The sequence below is a fragment of the Oncorhynchus nerka genome, unplaced genomic scaffold, assembly GCF_034236695.1.
Source record: "Oncorhynchus nerka isolate Pitt River unplaced genomic scaffold, Oner_Uvic_2.0 unplaced_scaffold_822, whole genome shotgun sequence".
Lineage (NCBI taxonomy): Eukaryota > Metazoa > Chordata > Actinopteri > Salmoniformes > Salmonidae > Oncorhynchus > Oncorhynchus nerka.
This window is the reverse complement of record NW_027040440.1, coordinates 144822-165748: the sequence shown is the minus strand read 5'-3', so window position 1 is coordinate 165748 and position 20927 is coordinate 144822. Positions and strand designations below refer to the sequence as shown.

At 45.3% G+C, this 20927-nt stretch overlaps 1 pseudogene; it reads left to right on the top strand.

The window, feature by feature from the left end:
* Positions 1-1384: 1384 nt before the first annotated feature.
* Positions 1385-20927, top strand: part of LOC135571057 (transmembrane anterior posterior transformation protein 1 homolog) — a 35916-nt pseudogene continuing 16373 nt past the window's right edge.

Genomic DNA, 20927 nt, shown 5'->3' with positions numbered 1-20927 from the left:
ATATGGACTACTATCCTATATGGACTACTATCCTATATGGACTACTATCCTATATAGACTACTATCCTATATAGACTACTATCCTATATAGACTACTATCCTATATAGACTACTATCCTATATAGACTACTATCCTATATAGACTACTATCCTATATGAACCTATAGATCCTATATAGACTACTATCCTGTATAGACTACTATCCTGTATAGACTACTGTCCTATATAGACTACTATCCTATATATACTACTATCCTATATAGACTACTATCCTGTATATACTACTATCCTATATATAGACTACTATCCTGTATAGACTACTATCCTATATATTCTACTGTCCTGTATAGACTACTATCCTATATATACTACTACCCTATATAGACTACTATCCTATATATTCTACTGTCCTGTATAGACTACTATCCTGTATAGACTACTATCCTGTATAGACTACTATCCTATATAGACTACTATCCTATAGTATCCTATATAGACTGCCTATATAGACTACTATCCTATATAGACTACTATCCTGTATAGACTACTATCCTGTATAGACTACTATCCTATATAGACTACTATCCTGTATAGACTACTATCCTGTATAGACTACTATCCTGTATAGACTACTATCCTGTATAGACTACTATCCTGTATAGACTACTATCCTGTATAGACTACTATCCTAGTATAGACTACTATCCTATATAGACTACTATCCTGTATAGACTACTATCCTATATATTCTACTGTCCTGTATAGACTACTATCCTATATAGACTACTACCCTATATAGACTACTATCCTGTATAGACTACTACCCTGTATAGACTACTATCCTATATAGACTACTATCCTGTATATTCTACTAAAGGACTATTCTGCACAAGCGGTAATTTGTATTCAGACATTTGGAACAACACAAATACATAATCATAACATAACACTATATAAATAAAAACAACATTAAGATTCATAAAAATCAAAAAGAAGTAACAAAGAACTATTATTATTTTGTTTAGTACTATCTTGTTCTTGCTTTCTCAAGGGACGCCATTTAACCGGTTGTCACAACTCCGTACAATCAGCAGGAACCCCTCGGGATGTAGCGCTCAACAGTACATCCCATTTACAATGCAGCTGCTTCGTCTCGATGTTATTCTTTATCAAAAGCTACCACGACACTTTTCAATTTCAAACAAGCCTCGCTCTTCCAACCACCATCCCTGTCTCTGCAAAAGCTCTCCCCATCACGTCTCAATGGGGCTTCCCATGTTAAAGATAGCCTTTTGTCTACTAGAGGCCTCTATCCTTCTCTATGGTGTCTGACTTCAGGTAGACACACAGTATATGCGTGTCTCTGGCGCTACGTGGTGACGGAGCCACGTAAGTGACGCGCCCGTATGTCAGCCGAGCCGTAGAACAAGATGGCGGACTCCTTAGCAACGGCTCGGGGAGAGGAGAACGAACCGGAGAAAGAAGGCAAGGAGAGACGGATGGAGGGAGGTAGTGAGAGCCGGGGGTCGAAGGAGACCTCCGAGGTGACGGAGACGCTGGGGTTTTACGACAAGAAGAAAGTCCAGAAGGACAAGAAACGGAGTCTGTCTGGTGAGTACTGAACCAGAACCTCTGTTTGAGGAGAGGAGAGCTCTCTGGTCTCGTTTCAAGCCCAGGTACTGGTTCAGGTGAGTACCAACGGAGCCCCGTCCACAAACAAACACAGCCGGGTAGCTGGTGTGGCCAATTGATCAAATACTACATTAATTACGGATATTAAGCATCCAAACAACAGTATGTAGTTAGTTACACAGCCAGCCAGATAACGGTGGTGGGGATGGTAGTAGTAGTAGTAGTAGTAGTAGTAGTAGTAGTAATAGTAGGAGTAGTAGTAATAGTAGTAGTAGTAGTAGTGGTAGTGGTAGTGGTAGTAGCAGTAATAGTAGCAGTAATAGTAGCAGTAGTAGTAATAGTAGCAGTAGTAGTAATAGTAGCAGTAGCAGTAATAGTAGCAGTAATAGTAGCAGTAGTAGTAATAGTAGCAGTAGTAGTAATAGTAGCAGTAGCAGTAATAGTAGCAGTAGTAGTAATAGTAGCAGTAGTAGTATGATAGTAGCATTAATAGTAGCAGTAGTAGTAGTAGCAGCAGTAGTAGTAATAGTGGTAGTAGCAGTAATAGTAGTAGTAGTAGTAGTAGTAGTGGTAGTAGCAGTAGTAGTAGTAGTAGTAGTAGTGGTGGTGGTGGTGGTGGTAGTAGTAGTGGTGGTAGTAGTAGTAGTAGTAGCGGTGGTGGTAGTAGTAGCGGTGGTGCTAGTAGTGGTAGTAGCGGTGGTGCTAGTAGTGGTAGTAGCTAGTTAACAAACACAGCCAGCTAGCTAGTAGCTAACGTTAGTTACTTAATGCAGGGTTACAGCTAGCCAGCTAACTAGGTTGTTGTAGCTAGCTCCTAGACAGATTGAGGAGCAGTGTGGACAGATTGAGGAGCAGTGTGGACAGATTGAGGAGCAGTGTGGACAGATTGAGGAGCAGTGTGGACAGATTGAGGAGCAGTGTGGACAGATTGAGGAGCGGTGTGGACAGATTGAGGAGAGGTGTGGACAGATTGAGGAGCAGTGTGGACAGATTGAGGAGCAGTGTGGACAGATTGAGGAGCAGTGTGGACAGATTGAGGAGCAGTGTGGACAGATTGAGGAGAGGTGTGGACAGATTGAGGAGAGGTGTGGACAGATTGAGGAGCAGTGTGGACAGATTGAGGAGCAGTGTGGACAGATTGAGGAGCGGTGTGGACAGATTGAGGAGAGGTGTGGACAGATTGAGGAGAGGTGTGGACAGATTGAGGTGAGGTGTGGACAGATTGAGGAGCAGTGTGGACAGATTGAGGAGCAGTGTGGACAGATTGAGGGCAGTGTGGACAGATTGAGGAGCAGTGTGGACAGATTGAGGAGCAGTGTGGACAGATTGAGGTGAGGTGTGGACAGATTGAGGAGCAGTGTGGACAGATTGAGGAGCGGTGTGGACAGATTGAGGAGCGGTGTGGACAGATTGAGGTGAGGTGTGGACAGATTGAGGGGCAGTGTGGACAGATTGAGGAGCAGTGTGGACAGATTGAGGAGCAGTGTGGACAGATTGAGGAGCAGTGTGGACAGATTGAGGTGAGGTGTGGACAGATTGAGGAGCAGTGTGGACAGATTGAGGTGAGGTGTGGACAGATTGAGGAGCAGTGTGGACAGATTGAGGTGAGGTGTGGACAGATTGAGGAGCAGTGTGGACAGATTGAGGAGCAGTGTGGACAGATTGAGGAGCAGTGTGGACAGATTGAGGAGCAGTGTGGACAGATTGAGGAGCAGTGTGGACAGATTGAGGAGCAGTGTGGACAGATTGAGGAGCAGTGTGGACAGATTGAGGAGCAGTGTGGACAGATTGAGGGGGCAGTGTGGACAGCTGTAGATAGACGGATTGATGTGTGTGTGTGTGTGTGTGTGTGTGTGTGTGTGTGTGTGTGTGTGTGTGTGTGTGTAGATCTGTCCCTAGCGAGGTTCATGGGGGCGGAGCTGACCCGAGGATACTTCCTGGAACACAATGAGGCTAAATACACAGAAAGACGAGAGAGGGTCTATACCTGCCTCCGGATCCCCAAGGAACTAGAGAAGGTACACACACACACACACACACACACACACACACACACACACACACACACACACACCACCTTGGTTGAGGTTGACCGACTCTCTTTAGCTCTTCCTCCTCCCACTTTTCCTCCCCCCTCCTCCCGCTCTTCCTCCTCAGTGTGGACTCTTCCTCCCCCCCACTCTTCCTCCCCCTCCTCCCACTCTTCCTCCCCCTGCTCTTCCTCCCCCTCCTCCCGCTCTTCCTCCCCCTCCCACTCTTCCTCCCCCTCCCTCCCGCTCTTCCTCCCCCTCCTCCCACTCTTCCTCCCCCTCCTCCCACTCTTCCTCCCACAGACAACTAAATTACCGATAAACACTCAGGGTTTATTTGCAAACACACGGTAAAGGGGGGCAGGAAAAGGGGCTGAGCTGAAGGAAAGAAACAAATATCAATCACACCCCTAAGCTAGACTAGCCTACTTCAATACAACTAACTAACTAACTAACTAACTAACTAACTAACCAAACACACCCCTAAGCTAGACTAGCCTACTACTATACAGCTAACTAACTAACCAAACACACCCCTAAACTAGACTAGCCTACTACTATACAGCTAACTAACTAACCAAACACACCCCTAAACTAGACTAGCCTACTACTATACAGCTAACTAACTAACTAACCAAACACACCCCTAAACTAGACTAGCCTACTACTATACAGCTAACTAACTAACTAAAACACACCCTAAGCTAGACTAGCCTACTACTATACAGCTAACTAACTAACCAAACACACCCCTAAACTGGACTGGCCTACTACTATACAGCTAACTAACTAACCAAACACACCCCTAAACTAGACTAGCCTACTACTATACAGCTAACTAACTAACTAACCAAACACACCCTAAACTAGACTAGCCTACTACTATACAGCTAACTAACTAACTAACCAAAACACACCCTAAACTAGACTAGCCTACTACTATACAGCTAACTAACTAACCAAACACACCCCTAAGCTAGACTAGCCTACTTCAATACAACTAACTAACTAACTAACTAACTAACTAACTAACTAACTAACTAACCAAACACACCCCTAAGCTAGACTAGCCTACTACTATACAGCTAACTAACTAACCAAACACACCCCTAAACTAGACTAGCCTACTACTATACAGCTAACTAACTAACTAACCAAACACACCCCTAAACTAGACTAGCCTACTACTATACAGCTAACTAACTAACTAACCAAACACACCCCTAAACTAGACTAGCCTACTACTATACAGCTAACTAACTAACCAAACACACCCCTAAACTAGACTAGCCTACTACTATACAGCTAACTAACTAACCAAACACACCCCTAAACTAAGACTACACCCCTACTACTATACTACAGCTAACTAACTAACCAAACACACCCTAAACTAGACTAGCCTACTACTATACAGCCAACTAACTAACTAACCAAACACACCCCTAAACTAGACTAGCCTACTACTATACAGCTAACTAACTAACTAACCAAACACACCCTAAGCTAGACTAGCCTACTACTATACAGCTAACTAACTAACTAACCAAACACACCCCTAAGCTAGACTAGCCTACTACTATACAGCTAACTAACTAACTAACTAACCAAACACACCCCTAAACTAGACTAGCCTACTACTATACAGCTAACTAACTAACTAACCAAACACACCCCTAAACTAGACTAGCCTACTACTATACAGCTAACTAACTAACCAAACACACCCCTAAACTAGACTAGCCTACTACTATACAGCTAACTAACTAACCAAACACACCCCTAAACTAGACTAGCCTACTACTATACAGCTAACTAACTAACTAACCAAACACACCCCTAAACTAGACTAGCCTACTACTATACAGCTAACTAACTAACCAAACACACCCCTAAACTAGACTAGCCTACTACTATACAGCTAACTAACTAACTAACCAAACACACCCCTAAACTAGACTAGCCTACTACTATACAGCTAACTAACTAACTAACCAACCACACCCCTAAACTAGACTAGCCTACTATAATACAGCTAACTAACTAACTAACCAAACACACCCCTAAGATAGACTAGCCTACTACTATACAGCTAACTAACTAACTAACCAAACACACCCCTAAACTAGACTAGCCTACTATACAGCTAACTAACTAACAACTAACCAAACACCCTAAGCTAGACTAGCCTACTACTATACAGCTAACTAACTAACTAACCAAACACACCCCTAAACTAGACTAGCCTACTACTATACAGCTAACTAACTAACCAAACACACCCTAAACTAGACTAGCCTACTACTATACAGCTAACTAACTAACCAAACACACCCTAAACTAGACTAGCCTGCTACTAGCTAACTAACTAACTAACCAAACACACCCTAAACTAGACTAGCCTACTACTATACAGCTAACTAACTAACTAACCAAACACACCCCTAAACTAGACTAGCCTACTACTATACAGCTAACTAACTAACCTAACCAAACACACCCCTAAGCTAGACTAGCCTACTACTATACAGCTAACTAACTAACTAACCAAACACACCCTAAACTAGACTAGCCTACTACTATACAGCTAACTAACTAACCAAACACACCCCTAAACTAGACTAGCCTACTACTATACAGCTAACTAACTAACCAAACACACCCCTAAACTAGACTAGCCTACTACTATACAGCTAACTAACTAACTAACCAAACACACCCTAAACTAGACTAGCCTACTACTATACAGCCAACTAACTAACTAACCAAACACACCCCTAAACTAGACTAGCCTACTACTATACAGCTAACTAACTAACCAAACACACCCCTAAACTAGACTAGCCTACTACTATACAGCTAACTAACTAACCAAACACACCCCTAAACTAGACTAGCCTACTACTATACAGCAACTAACTAACTAACCAAACACACCCTAAACTAGACTAGCCCTACTATACAGCTAACTAACTAACCAAACACACCCTAAACTAGACTGGCCTACAGCTAACTACACTAACTAACTAACCAAACACACCCTAAACTAGACTAGCCTACTACTATACAGCTAACTAACTAACTAAAACACACCCTAAACTAGACTAGCCTACTACTATACAGCTAACTAACTAACCAAACACACCCTAAACTAGACTAGCCTACTACTATACAGCTAACTAACTAACCAAACACACCCCTAAACTAGACTAGCTACTACTATACAGCTAACTAACTAACTAACCAAACACACCCCTAAACTAGACTAGCCTACTACTATACAGCTAACTAACTAACCAAACACACCCCTAAACTAGACTAGCCTACTACTATACAGCTAACTAACTAACCAAACACACCCCTAAACTAGACTAGCCTACTACTATACAGCTAACTAACTAACTAACCAAACACACCCCTAAACTAGACTAGCCTACTACTATACAGCTAACTAACTAACCAAACACACCCCTAAACTAGACTAGCCTACTACTATACAGCTAACTAACTAACTAACCAAACACACCCTAAACTAGACTAGCCTACTACTATACAGCTAACTAACTAACCAAACACACCCCTAAACTAGACTAGCCTACTACTATACAGCTAACTAACTAACCAAACACACCCTAAACTAGACTAGCCTACTACTATATACAACTAACTAACTAACTAACCAAACACACCCTAAACTAGACTAGCCTACTACTATACAACTAACTAACTAACTAACCAAACACACCCCTAAAAGACTAGCCTACTACTATACAGCTAACTAACTAACTAACCAAACACACCCTAAACTAGACTAGCCTACTACTATACAACTAACTAACTAACTAACCAAACACACCCCTAAACTAGACTAGCCTACTACTATACAGCTAACTAACTAACCAAACACACCCCTAAACTAGACTAGCCCCTACAACTAACTAACTAACTAACCAAACACACCCTAAACTAGACTAGCCTACTACTATACAGCTAAACTAACTAACCAAACACACCCCTAAACTAGACTAGCCTACTACTATACAGCTAACTAACTAACCAAACACACCCTAAACTAGACTAGCCTACTACTATACAGCTAACTAACTAACCAAACACACCCCTAAACTAGACACCCTACTAAACTAAGACTAACCAAACACACCCCTAAACTAGACTAGCCTACTACTATGCTACTGCAGCTAACTAACTAACCAACACACCCTAAACTAGACTAGCCTACTACTATACACTAACTAACTAACCAAACACACCCCTAAACTAGACTAGCCTACTACTATACACTAACTAACTAACCAAACACACCCTAAACTAGACTAGCCTACTACTATACAGCTAACTAACTAACTAACCAAACACACCCCTAAACTAGACTAGCCTACTACTATACAGCTAACTAACTAACCAAACACACCCTAAACTAGACTAGCCTACTACTATACAGCTAACTAACTAACCAAACACACCCCTAAACTAGACTAGCCTACTACTATACAGCTAACTAACTAACCAAACACACCCCTAAACTAGACTAGCCTACTACTATACAGCTAACTAACTAACCAAACACACCCCTAAACTAGACTAGCCTACTACTATACAGCTAACTAACTAACTAACCAAACACACCCTAAACTAGACTAGCCTACTACTATACAGCTAACTAACTAACTAACCAAACACACCCCTAAACTAGACTAGCCTACTACTATACAGCTAACTAACTAACCAAACACACCCCTAAACTAGACTAGCCTACTACTATACAGCTAACTAACTAACTAACCAAACACACCCTAAACTAGACTAGCCTACTACTATACAGCTAACTAACTAACCAAACACACCCTAAACTAGACTAGCCTACTACTATACAGCTAACTAACTAACAAACACACCCCTAAACTAGACTAGCCTACTACTATACAGCTAACTAACTAACTAACCAAACACACCCTAAACTAGACTAGCCTACTACTATACAGCTAACTAACTAACTAACCAAACACACCCTAAACTAGACTAGCCTACTACTATACAGCCTAACTAACTAACTAACCAAACACACCCCTAAACTAGACTAGCCTACTACTATACAGCTAACTAACTAACAAACACCCCTAAACCTAGACAGCCTACTACTATACAGCTAACTAACTAACCACACCCCTAAACTAGACTAGCCTACTACTATACAGCTAACTAACTAACTAACCAAACACACTAAACTGGACTAGCCTACTACTATACAGCTAACTAACTAACCAAACACACCCCTAAACTAGACTGGCCTGCTACTATACAGCTAACTAACTAACTAACCAAACACACCCCTAAACTAGACTAGCCTACTACTAGCAACTAACTAACTAACCAAACACACACCCTAAACTAGACTAGCCTACTACTATACAGCTAACTAACTAACCAAACACACCCTAAACTAGACTAGCCTACTACACAGCTAACTAACTAACTAACCAAACAGACCCTAAACTAGACTAGCCTACTACTATACAGCTAACTAACTAACTAACCAAACACACCCTAAACTAGACTAGCCTACTACTATACAGCTAACTAACTAACTAACTAACCAAACACACCCCTAAACTAGACTAGCCTACTACTATACAGCTAACTAACTAACCAAACACACCCTAAACTAGACTAGCCTACTACTATACAGCTAACTAACTAACCAAACACACCCTAAACTAGACTAGCCTACTACTATACAGCTAACTAACTAACTAACCAAACACCCCTAAACTAGACTAGCCTACTACTATACAGCTAACTAACTAACTAACCAAACACACCCCTAAACTAGACTAGCCTACTACTATACAGACTAACTAACTAACCAAACACACCCTAAACTAGACTAGCCTACTACTATACAGCTAACTAACTAACCAAACACACCCCTAAACTAGGACTAGCCTACTACTATACAGCTAACTAACTAACTAACCAAACACACCCCTAAGCTGGACTAGCCTACTGCTATACAGCTAACTAACTAACTAACCAAACACACCCCTAAACTAGAGCAGCCTACTACTATACAGCTAACTAACTAACCAAACACACCCTAAAGCTAGACTAGCCTACTACTATACAGCTAACTAACTAACCAAACACACCCCTAAACTAGACTAGCCTACTACTATACAGCTAACTAACTAACTAACCAAACACACCCCTAAGCTAGACTAGCCTACTACTATACAGCTAACTAACTAACCAAACACACCCCTAAACTAGACTAGCCTACTACTATACAGCTAACTAACTAACTAACCAAACACACCCCTAAACTAGACTAGCCTACTACTATACAGCTAACTAACTAACTAACCAAACACACCCTAAACTAGACTAGCCTACTACTATACAGCTAACTAACTGACAACCAAACACACCTAAACTAGACTAGCCTACTACTATACAGCTAACTAACTAACCAAACACACCCCTAAACTAGACTAGCCTACTACTATACAGCTAACTAACTAACCAAACACACCCCTAAACTGGACTAGCCTGCTACTATACAGCTAACTAACTAACTAACAAACACACCCCTAAACTAGACTAGCCTACTACTATACAGCTAACTAACTAACTAACCAAACACCCCTAAGCTAGACTAGCCTACTACTATACAGCTAACTAACTAACCAAACACACCCCTAAACTAGACTAGCCTACTACTATACAGCTAACTAACTAACCAAACACACCCCTAAACTAGACTAGCCTACTACTATACAGCTAACTAACTAACCAAACACACCCTAAACTAGACTAGCCTACTACTATACAGCTAACTAACTAACCAAACACACCCCTAAACTAGACTAGCCTACTACTATACAGCTAACTAACTAACTAACCAAACACACCCCTAAACTAGACTAGCCTACTGCTATACAGCTAACTAACTAACTAACCAAACACACCCCTAAACTAGACTAGCCTACTGCTATACAGCTAACCTAACTAACCAAACACACCCCTAAACTAGACTAGCCTGCTACTATACAGCTAACTAACTAACCAAACACACCCCTAAACTAGACTAGCCTACTACTATACAGCTAACTAACTAACCAAACACACCCCTAAACTAGACTAGCCTACTACTATACAGCTAACTAACTAACTAACCAAACACACCCCTAAACTAGACTAGCCTACTACTATAACTAAGCTAACTAACTAACTAACCAAACACACCCCTAAACTAGACTAGCCTACTACTATACAGCTAACTAACTAACTAACCAAACACACCCCTAAACTAGACTAGCCTACTACTATACAGCTAACTAACTAACTAACCAAACACACCCCTAAACTAGACTAGCCTACTACTACATACAACTAACTAACTAACCAAACACACCCCTAAACTAGACTAGCCTACTGCTATACAGCTAACTAACTAACTAACCAAACACACCCTAAACTAGACTAGCCTACTACTATACAGCTAACTAACTAACTAACCAAACACACACCCTAAACTAGACTAGCCTGCTACTATACAGCTAACTAACTAACTAACCAAACACACCCCTAAACTAGACTAGCCTACTACTATACAGCTAACTAACTAACTAACCAAACACACCCCTAAACTAGACTAGCCTACTACTATACAGCTAACTAACTAACCAAACACACCCCTAAACTAGACTAGCCTGCTACTATACAGCTAACTAACTAACTAACCAAACACACCCTAAACTAGACTAGCCTACTACTATACAGCTAACTAACTAACTAACCAAACACACCCTAAACTAGACTAGCCTACTACTATACAGCTAACTAACTAACCAAACACACCCTAAACTAGACTAGCCTACTACTATACAGCTAACTAACTAACCAAACACACCCCTAAACTAGACTAGCCTACTACTATACAGCTAACTAACTAACCAAACACACCCTAAACTAGACTAGCCTACTACTATACAGCTAACTAACTAACTAACCAAACACACCCTAAACTAGACTAGCCTACTACTATACAGCTAACTAACTAACTAACCAAACACACCCTAAACTAGACTAGCCTACTACTATACAAGCTAACTAACTAACTAACCAAACACACCCCTAAAACTAGACTAGCCTACTACTATACAGCTAACTAACTAACTAACCAAACACACCCTAAACTAGACTAGCCTACTACTATACAGCTAACTAACTAACTAACCAAACACACCCTAAACTAGACTAGCCTACTACTATACAGCTAACTAACTAACTAACCAAACACACCCCTAAACTAGACTAGCCTACTACTATACAGCTAACTAACTAACTAACCAAACACACCCCTAAAGCTAGACTGGCCTACTACTATACAGCTAACTAACTAACCAAACAAACACACCTAAACTAGACTAGCCTACTACTATACAGCTAACTAACTAACTAACCAAACACACCCCTAAACTAGACTGGCCTACTACTATACAGCTAACTAACTAACTAACTAACCAAACAACACCCCTAAACTAGACTAGCCTACTACTATACAGCTAACTAACTAACTAACCAAACACACCCTAAACTAGACTGGCCTGCTACTATACAGCCTAACTAACTAACTAACCAAACACACCCCTAAACTAGACTAGCCTACTACTATACAGCTAACTAACTAACTAACCAAACACACCCCTAAACTAGACTAGCCTACTACTATACATTGCCAACTAACTAACTAACTAACCAAACACCCTAAACTAGACTAGCCTACTACTATACAGCTAACTAACTAACTAACCAAACACACCCCTAAACTAGACTGGCCTACTGCTATACAGCTAACTAACTAACTCAAACAACCAGCTAAAACTAACTAACCACACCCCTAAACTAGACTAGCCTACTACTATACAGCTAACTAACTAACTAACCAAACACACCCCTAAACTAGACTAGCCTACTACTATACAGCTAACTAACTAACTAACCACACCCCTAAACTAGACTAGCCTACTACTATACAGCTAACTAACTAACTAACCAAACACACCCCTAAACTAGACTAGCCTACTACTATACAGCTAACTAACTAACTAACCAAACACCCCTAAACTAGACTAGCCTACTGCTATACAGCTAACTAACTAACTAACCAAACACACCCTAAACTAGACTAGCCTACTACTATACAGCTAACTAACTAACAAACACCACCCTAAACTGGAACTACTATACACTAACTAACTAACTAACCAAACACCCCTAACTAGACTAGCCTACTACTATACAGCTAACTAACTAACAAACACACCCCTAAACTAGACTGGCCTGCTGCTATACAGCTAACTAACTAACAAACACACCCCCTAAACTAGACTACCTGCTGCTATACAGCTAACTAACTAACTAACCAAACACACCCCTAAACTAGACTAGCCTGCTACTATACAGCTAACTAACTAACTAACCAAACACACCCCTAAACTAGACTAGCCTACTACTATACAGCTAACTAACTAACTAACCAAACACACCCCTAAGCTAGACTAGCCTACTACTATGCAGCTAGCTAACTAACTCAAACCAAACACACCCCTAAACTAGACTAGCCTACTGCTATGCAGCTAAACTAACTAACTAACTAACAAACACACTAACTAGACTAGCCTACTACTATACAGCTAACTAACTAACTAACCAAACACACCCCTAAACTAGACTAGCCTACTACTATACAGCTAACTAACTAACTAAAACACAACTAAAACTGTCTCTGTGTAGTTGATGCTAAAGGGAAACTAAACAGTCACCACAGTGAACTAGCCTGTCTCTGCTAGTTGATGCAGCTAACTAACTAACCAAACACACCCCTAGTGAACTAAACTCTGACTAGTTGCCTACTACTCATACAACTAAATCTCTGTCTCTCTGTGTAACTAACTAAACAAACACACCCCTAAACTAGACTAGCCTAGTTGATGCTGTACAGCTAACTAACTGCGTGTTTACTTTAGTTGATTTATAAACAGTCCCACACGTAGTGAACTAAATCTCTGTCTCTCTGTGTAGTTGATGCTGTAAGTGAAATAAACAGTCACCTTAGTGAACTAAATACCTCTGTCTCTCTGTGTAGTTGATGCTGTTTGGGTTCTTCCTGTGTCTGGATGCCTTCCTGACTACTGTTCACCCTGCTGCCTCTAAGAGTCCTACTGGCCCCTCGTCCACCTACTGACCCTACCCTGCTGTGGTCTGAGGTAACACACCTACACACACCTCATCAGACTACTGACCCTACCCTGCTGTGGTCTGAGGTAACACACCTACACACACCTCATCAGACTACTGACCCTACTACCCTGCTGTGGTCTGAGGTAACACACCTACACACACCTCATCAGACTACTGACTCTACCCTGCTGTGGTCTGAGGTAACACACCTACACACACCTCATCAGACTACTGACCCTACCCTGCTGTGGTCTGAGGTAACACACCTACACACACCTCATCAGACTACTGACTCTACCCTGCTGTGGTCTGAGGTAACAACCTACACACCTCATCAGACTCCAGACCTCCAGCTCATCCTAACTCCAGGTCTGTGATGTGTTGAAGGGTTTCATCATGCTAACTCTAACTCTTCTCTCTCTCTCTGCACACAGTGGGTCTCCTCAGACTCCTCTCCTCTCCTCTCCTACTCCCTGCTCCTGGTCTGAGGTCTCCTCTCCCTCTCCTCTCCTCCACAGTGGACTCCTCTCCTCTCCTCCAGGTCTGCTATGTGTTGAATGGTTTCATCATGCTAACTCTTCTCTCTCTCCTCTCCTCCCTGTGGGTCTCCTCTCCTCTCCTCTCCTCTCAGACTGGGTCTCCTCTCCTCTCCTCTCCTCTCCTCTCCTCTCCTCCACAGTGGGTCTCAGACCTCTCCTCTCCTCCCTCTCCTCTCCTCTCCTCTCCTCTCCTCTCCTCTCCTCCTCTGTGATGTGTTGAAGGGTTTCATCATGCTAACTCTTCTCTCCTCTCCTCTCCTCCACAGTGGGTCTCCTCTCCTCTCCTCTCCTCTCCTCTCCTCTCCTCTCCTCTCCTCTCCTCTCCTCTCCTCTCCTCTCCTCCACCTCTCCTCTCCTCTCCTCTCTCTCCTCTCCTCCAGGTCTGTGATGTGGTGAAGGGTTTCATCATGCTAACTCTTCTCTCTCTCCTCTCCTCCACAGTGGGTCTCCTCTCCTCTCCTCTCTCTCCTCTCCTCTCCTCTCCTCTCCTCTCCTCTCCTCTCCTCTCCTCTCCTCTCCTCTCCTCCCTCTCCACTCCTCTCCTCTCCTCTCCTCTCCTCTCCTCTCTCTCCTCCTCTCCTCCACAGTGGGTCTTCATCCTCTAACTCTCCTCTCCTCTCCCTCCTCTCCTCTCCTCTCTCCTCCTCCTCTCCTCTCCTCTCCTCTCCTCTCCCCTCTCCTCTCCCTCCAGGTCTGTGATGTGTTGAAGGGTTTCATCATGCTAACTCTTCTCTCCCTCCCACTGGTCTCCTCCTCCTCTCCTCTCCTCTCCCTCCTCTCCTCTCCTCTCTCTCTCCTCCACAGTGGGTCTCCTCTCCTCTCCTCTCCTCTCCTCCCCTCCTCCCTCTCTCCTCCTCTCCTCTCCTCTCACCTCTCCTCTCCTCTCCTCTCCTCTCCTCTCCCTCCAGGTCTGTGATGTGTTGAAGGTTTCATCATGCTAACTCTTCTCTCTCTCCTCCCCTCCACAGTGGGTCTCCTCTCCTCTGCTCTCCTCTACCTCTCCTCTCCCTCTCCACAGTGGGTCTCCTCTAACCTCTCCTAACCTCTCCTCCACAGTGGGTCTCCTCTCCTCTCCTCTCCTCTCCTCTCTCTCCCTCTCCTCTCCTCTCCTCTCCTCTCCTCTCCTCTCCTCCAGGTCTGTGATGTGTTGAAGGGTTTCATCATGCTAACTCTTCTCTCTCTCCTCCCCTCCACAGTGGTCTCCTCTGCTCCTCCACAGTGGGTCTCCTCTCCTCTCCTCTCCTCTCCTCCAGGTCTGTGATGTGGTGAAGGGTTTCATCATGCTAACTCTTCTCTCTCTCCTCTCCTCCACAGTGGGTCTCCTCTCCTCTCCTCTCCTCTCCTCTCCTCTCCTCTCCTCCACAGTGGGTCTCCTCTCCTCTCCCTCTCCTCTCCTCTCTCTCCTCTCCTCTCCTCTCCTCTCCTCTCCTCTCCCTCTCCTCCACAGTGGGTCTCCTCTCCTCTCCTCTACCTCTCCTCTCCTCTCTCCTCTCCTCTCCTCTCCTCTCCTCTCCTCTCCTCTCCTCCAGGTCTGTGATGTGTTGAAGGTTTCATCATGCTAACTCTTTCTCTCTCCTCCCCTCCACAGTGGGTCTCCTCTCCTCTCTCTCCTCTCCTCTCCTCCCCTCCACAGTGGGTCTCCTCTCCTCTCCTCTCCTCTCCTCTCCTCCCCTCCACAGTGGGTCTCCTCTCCTCCACAGTGGGTCTCCTCTCCTCTCCTCTCCTCTCCTCTCCTCTCCTCTCCTCTCCTCCAGGTCTGTGATGTGTTGAAGGGTTTCATCATGCTACACTCTTCTCTCTCTCCCCACAGTGGGTCTCCTCTCCTCTCCTCCACAGTGGGTCTGATGCTGTCCTCTCCTCTCCTCCTCTCCTCTCCTCTCCTCTCCTCTCCTCTCCTCCACACCTGGGTCTCCTCTCCTCTCCTCCAGGTCTGTGATGTGTTGAAGGGTTTCATCATGCTAACTCTTCTCACTCTCCTCTCCTCCACTGGGTCTCCTCTCCCTCTCCTCTCCTCTCCTGTGGGTCTCCTCTCCCTCCTCTCCTCTCCTCTCCTCTCCTCTCCTCTCCTCTCCTCTCCTCTCCTCCAGGTCTGTGATGTGGTGAAGGGTTTCATCATGCTAACTCTTCTCTCTCTCCTCTCCTCCACCCTCTCCTCTCCTGGTCTCCTCTCCTCTCCTCTCCTCTCCTCTCCTCTCCTCTCCTCTCCTCTCCTCTCCTCTCCTCCTCTCCTCCAGGTCTGTGATGTGGTGAAGGGTTTCATCATGCTGGTCTCTCCTCCCCTCCACAGTGGGTCTCCTCTCCTCTCCTCTCCTCCCTCTCCTCCCTCTCCTCTCCGCCCCTCTCCTGGGTCTCCTCACACTCTCAGACTCTCCTCTCCTCTCCTCCAGGTCTGTGATGTGTTGAAGGGTATCATCATGCTAACTCTCTCTCTCTCCTCCCCTCCACAGTGGGTCTCCTCTCCTCTCCTCCACAGTGGGTCTCCTCTCCCCTCACACCTCTCAGACTCTCCTCTCCTCTCCTCTCCTCCTCTCCTCTCCTCCAGGTCTGTGATGTGTTGAAGGGTTTCATCATGCTAACTCTTCTCTCTCTCCTCCCTCCACAGTGGGTCTCCTCTCCTCTACCTCTCCTCTCCTCTCCTCTCCTCTCCTCTCCTCACCTCTCCAGACTACTGACCCTACCCTCACCTCTCCTCTCTCTCTCCTCTCCTCTCCTCTCTCTCTCCTCCTCCTCCTCTCCTCTCCTCCACAGTGGGCTCTCCTCCTCTCCTGACCTCTCAGACTTTCCTCTCCTCTCCTCCAGGTCTGTGATGTGTTGAAGGGTTTCATCACCTAACTCTTCTCTCTCACCTCCCCTCCACAGTGGGTCTCCTCTCCTCTGACCCTACCCTGCTCCCCTCTGAGGTCTCCACCCTCCACACCTCTCCTCTCCTGACCCTCCTCCCCTCTGTGGTCTCCTCCCTCCACAGTGGGTCTCCTCTCCTCTCCTCTCAGACTCTCCTCTCCTCTCCTCTCCTCCTCTCCTCTCCTCCTCTCCTCTCCTCTCCTCTCCTCTCCCCAGGTCTGTGATGTGTCTGAAGGGTTTCATCATGCTAACTCTTCTCAGACTCCTGACCCTCCACAGCTGGGTCTCCTCTCCTCTCCTCTCTCTCCTCTCCTCTCCTCTCCCTCCTCTCTCCTCCACTGGGTCTCCTGCTCCTGGTCTCTCCTCTCCTCACCTCATCAGACTCTCCTCTCCCCCTGCTGTGGGTCTCTAACTCACCTCACACCTCCTCAGACTACTCCCTACCCTCCTGTGGTCTGGGTCTCCTCTCCTCCACAGTCTCCTCTCCTCTCCTCTGCTCTCCTCTCCTCTCCTCTCCTCTCCTCTCCTCTCCCTCTCCTCTCCTCTCCTCCACCCCCCCTGCTGTGGTCTCCTCTCCTCTCCTCACCTCTCCTCTGACTCTCCTCCTGTCTGTGGTGTTGAAGGGTTTCATCATGCTAACTCTCTCTCTCTCTCCTGCCCCTCAGACTACCTCCCACAGTGGTCTCCTCTCCTCTACCTCTCCTCTCCTCTCCTCCACTGGCCCCTCCCCTCCACAGTGGTCTCTCCTCTCCTACACACACCTCATCAGACACTGGGTCTCCTGACCCTCCACCTGCTGTGGTCTCTCCTCTCCTCTACCCTCTCAGACTCCTCAGACCTCCAGCTCATCCATGCTAACTCCAGGTCTGTGATGTGTTGAAGGGTTTCATCATGCTAACTCTTCTCTCTCTCCTCTCCTCCACAGTGGGTCTCCTCTCCTCTCCTCTCCTCTCTCCTCTCCTCTCCTCTCCTCTCCTCTCCTCTCCTCTCCTCTCCTCTCCTCCACAGTGGGTCTCCTCTCCTCTCCTCCAGGTCTGTGATGTGTTGAAGGGTTTCATCATGCTAACTCTTCTCTCTCTCTCTCTCTCCTCTCCTCTCCTCTCCTCTCCTCTCTCCTCCTCTCCTCCACAGTGAAGGGTTTCATCATGTCTCCTCTCCTGGGTCTCCTCTCCTCTCCTCTCCTCCACAGTGGGTCTCCTCTCCTCTCCTCTCCTCCACAGTGCTAACTCTTCTCTCCTCTCCTCTCCTCTCCTCTCCTCTCCTCTCCTCTCCTCTCCTCTCTCTCTCTCCTCCACAGTGGGTGTTGAAGGGTATCATCATCTAACCTCTCTCCCCTCTCTCCTCTCTCCTCTCCTCTCCTCCACAGTGGGTCTCTCTCCCTCTCCTCTCCTCTCCTCTCCTCTCCTCTCCTCCACAGTGGGTCTCCTCCTCTCCTCTCCTCTCTCTCTCCTCCTCTCCTCTCCTCTCCCTCTCCTCTCCTCTCTGAAGGGTTTCCTCTCCTCTCCTTCAGGTCTGTGATGTGGTGAAGGGTTTCATCATGCTAACTCTCTCTCTCTCCTCTCCTCCACAGTGGGTCTCCCTCTCCTCTCCTCTCCTCTCCTCCACAGTGGGTCTCCTCTCCTCTCCTCTCCTCTCCTCTCTCTCCTCTCCCTCTCCTCTCCTCTCCTCTCCTCCAGGTCTGTGATGTGTTGAAGGGTTTCATCATGCTAACTCTTCTCTCTCTCCTCCCTCCACAGTCTCCTCCAGGTCTCCTCTCCTCTCCTCTCCTCTCCTCTCCTCTCCTCTCCTCTCTCTCCTCTCCTCTCCTCTCCTCCTCTCCTCTCCTCTCCTCTCCTCTCTCCTCTCCTCTCCTCCAGGTCTGTGATGTGTTGAAGGGTTTCATCATGCTAACTCTTCTCTCTCTCCTCCCCTCCACAGTGGGTCTCCTCTCCTCCAACCAGCTCAGGTCTGTGATCTGTTGAAGGGTTTCATCGTGGTGTTGTGTTACGTCATGATGAGCTACGTGGATTACAGCATGATGTATCACCTGATCAGAGGACAGTCTGTCATCAAACTCTATATTATCTACAACATGCTGGAGGTAACGCACTGAGACTACAGCATGATGTATCAACTGATCAGAGAACAGTCTGTCATCAATCTATATATTATCTAGAGGTAACACACTGAGACTACAGCATGATGTATCAACTGATCAGAGAACAGTCTGTCATCAAACTATATATCATCTACCTGCAGCTTTTAATACCTCACCTCTACCTGCAGCTTTTAATACCTCACCTGTACCTGCAGCTTTTAATACCTCACCTGTACCTGCAGCTTTTAATACCTCACCTGTACCTGCAGCTTTTAATACCTCACCTCTACCTGCAGCTTTTAATACCTCACCTCTACCTGCAGCTTTTAATACCTCACCTCTACCTGCAGCTTTTAATACCTCACCTGTACCTGCAGCTTTTAATACCTCACCTCTACCTGCAGCTTTTAATGCCTCACCTCTACCTGCAGCTTTTAATACCTCACCTGTACTCTACCCAGCTTAATACCTCACCTGAACCTGCAGCTTTTAATACCTCACCTCTACCTGCAGCTTTTAATTCCTCACCTCTACCTGCAGCTTTTAATACCTCACCTGTACCTGCAGCTTTTAATACCTCACCTCTACCTGCAGCTTTTAATACCTCACCTCTACCTGCAGCTTTTAATACCTCACCTCTACCTGCAGCTTTTAATACCTCCCTGCCTTTACCTGCAGCTTTTAATACCTCCTCACCTCTACCTGCAGCTTTTAATACCTCACCTCTACCTGCAGCTTTTAATACCTCACCTCTACCTGCAGCTTTTCATACCTCACCTGTACCTGCAGCTTTTAATACCTCACCTCTACCTGCAGCTTTTAATACCTCACCTCTACCTGCGGCTTTTAATACCTCACCTGTACCTGCAGCTTTTAATGCCTCACCTGTACCTGCAGCTTTTAATACCTCACCTGAACCTGCAGCTTTTAATGCCTCACCTCTACCTGCAGCTTTTAATACCTCACCTGTACCTGCAGCTTTTAATACCTCACCTGTACCTGCAGCTTTTAATACCTCACCTCTACCTGCAGCTTTTAATACCTCACCTCTACCTGCAGCTTTTAATACCTCACCTCTACCTGCAGCTTTTAATACCTCACCTCTACCTGCAGCTTTTAATACCTCACCTGTACCTGCAGCTTTTAATACCTCACCTCTACCTGCCTCACCTCTACCTGCAGCTTTTAATGCCTCACCTCTACCTGCAGCTTTTAATACCTCACCTCTACCTGCAGCTTTTAATACCTCACCTCTACCTCTACCTGCAGCTTTTAATACCTCACCTCTACCTGCAGCTTTTAATACCTCACCTCTACCTGCAGCTTTTAATACCTCACCTCTACCTGCAGCTTTTAATACCTCACCTCTACCTGCAGCTTTTAATACCTCACCTCTACCTGCAGCTTTTAATACCTCACCTGAACCTGCAGCTTTTAATACCTCACCTCTACCTGCAGCTTTTAATACCTCACCTCTACCTCTACCTGCAGCTTTTCATACCTCACCTCTACCTGCAGCTTTTAATACCTCACCTGTACCTGCAG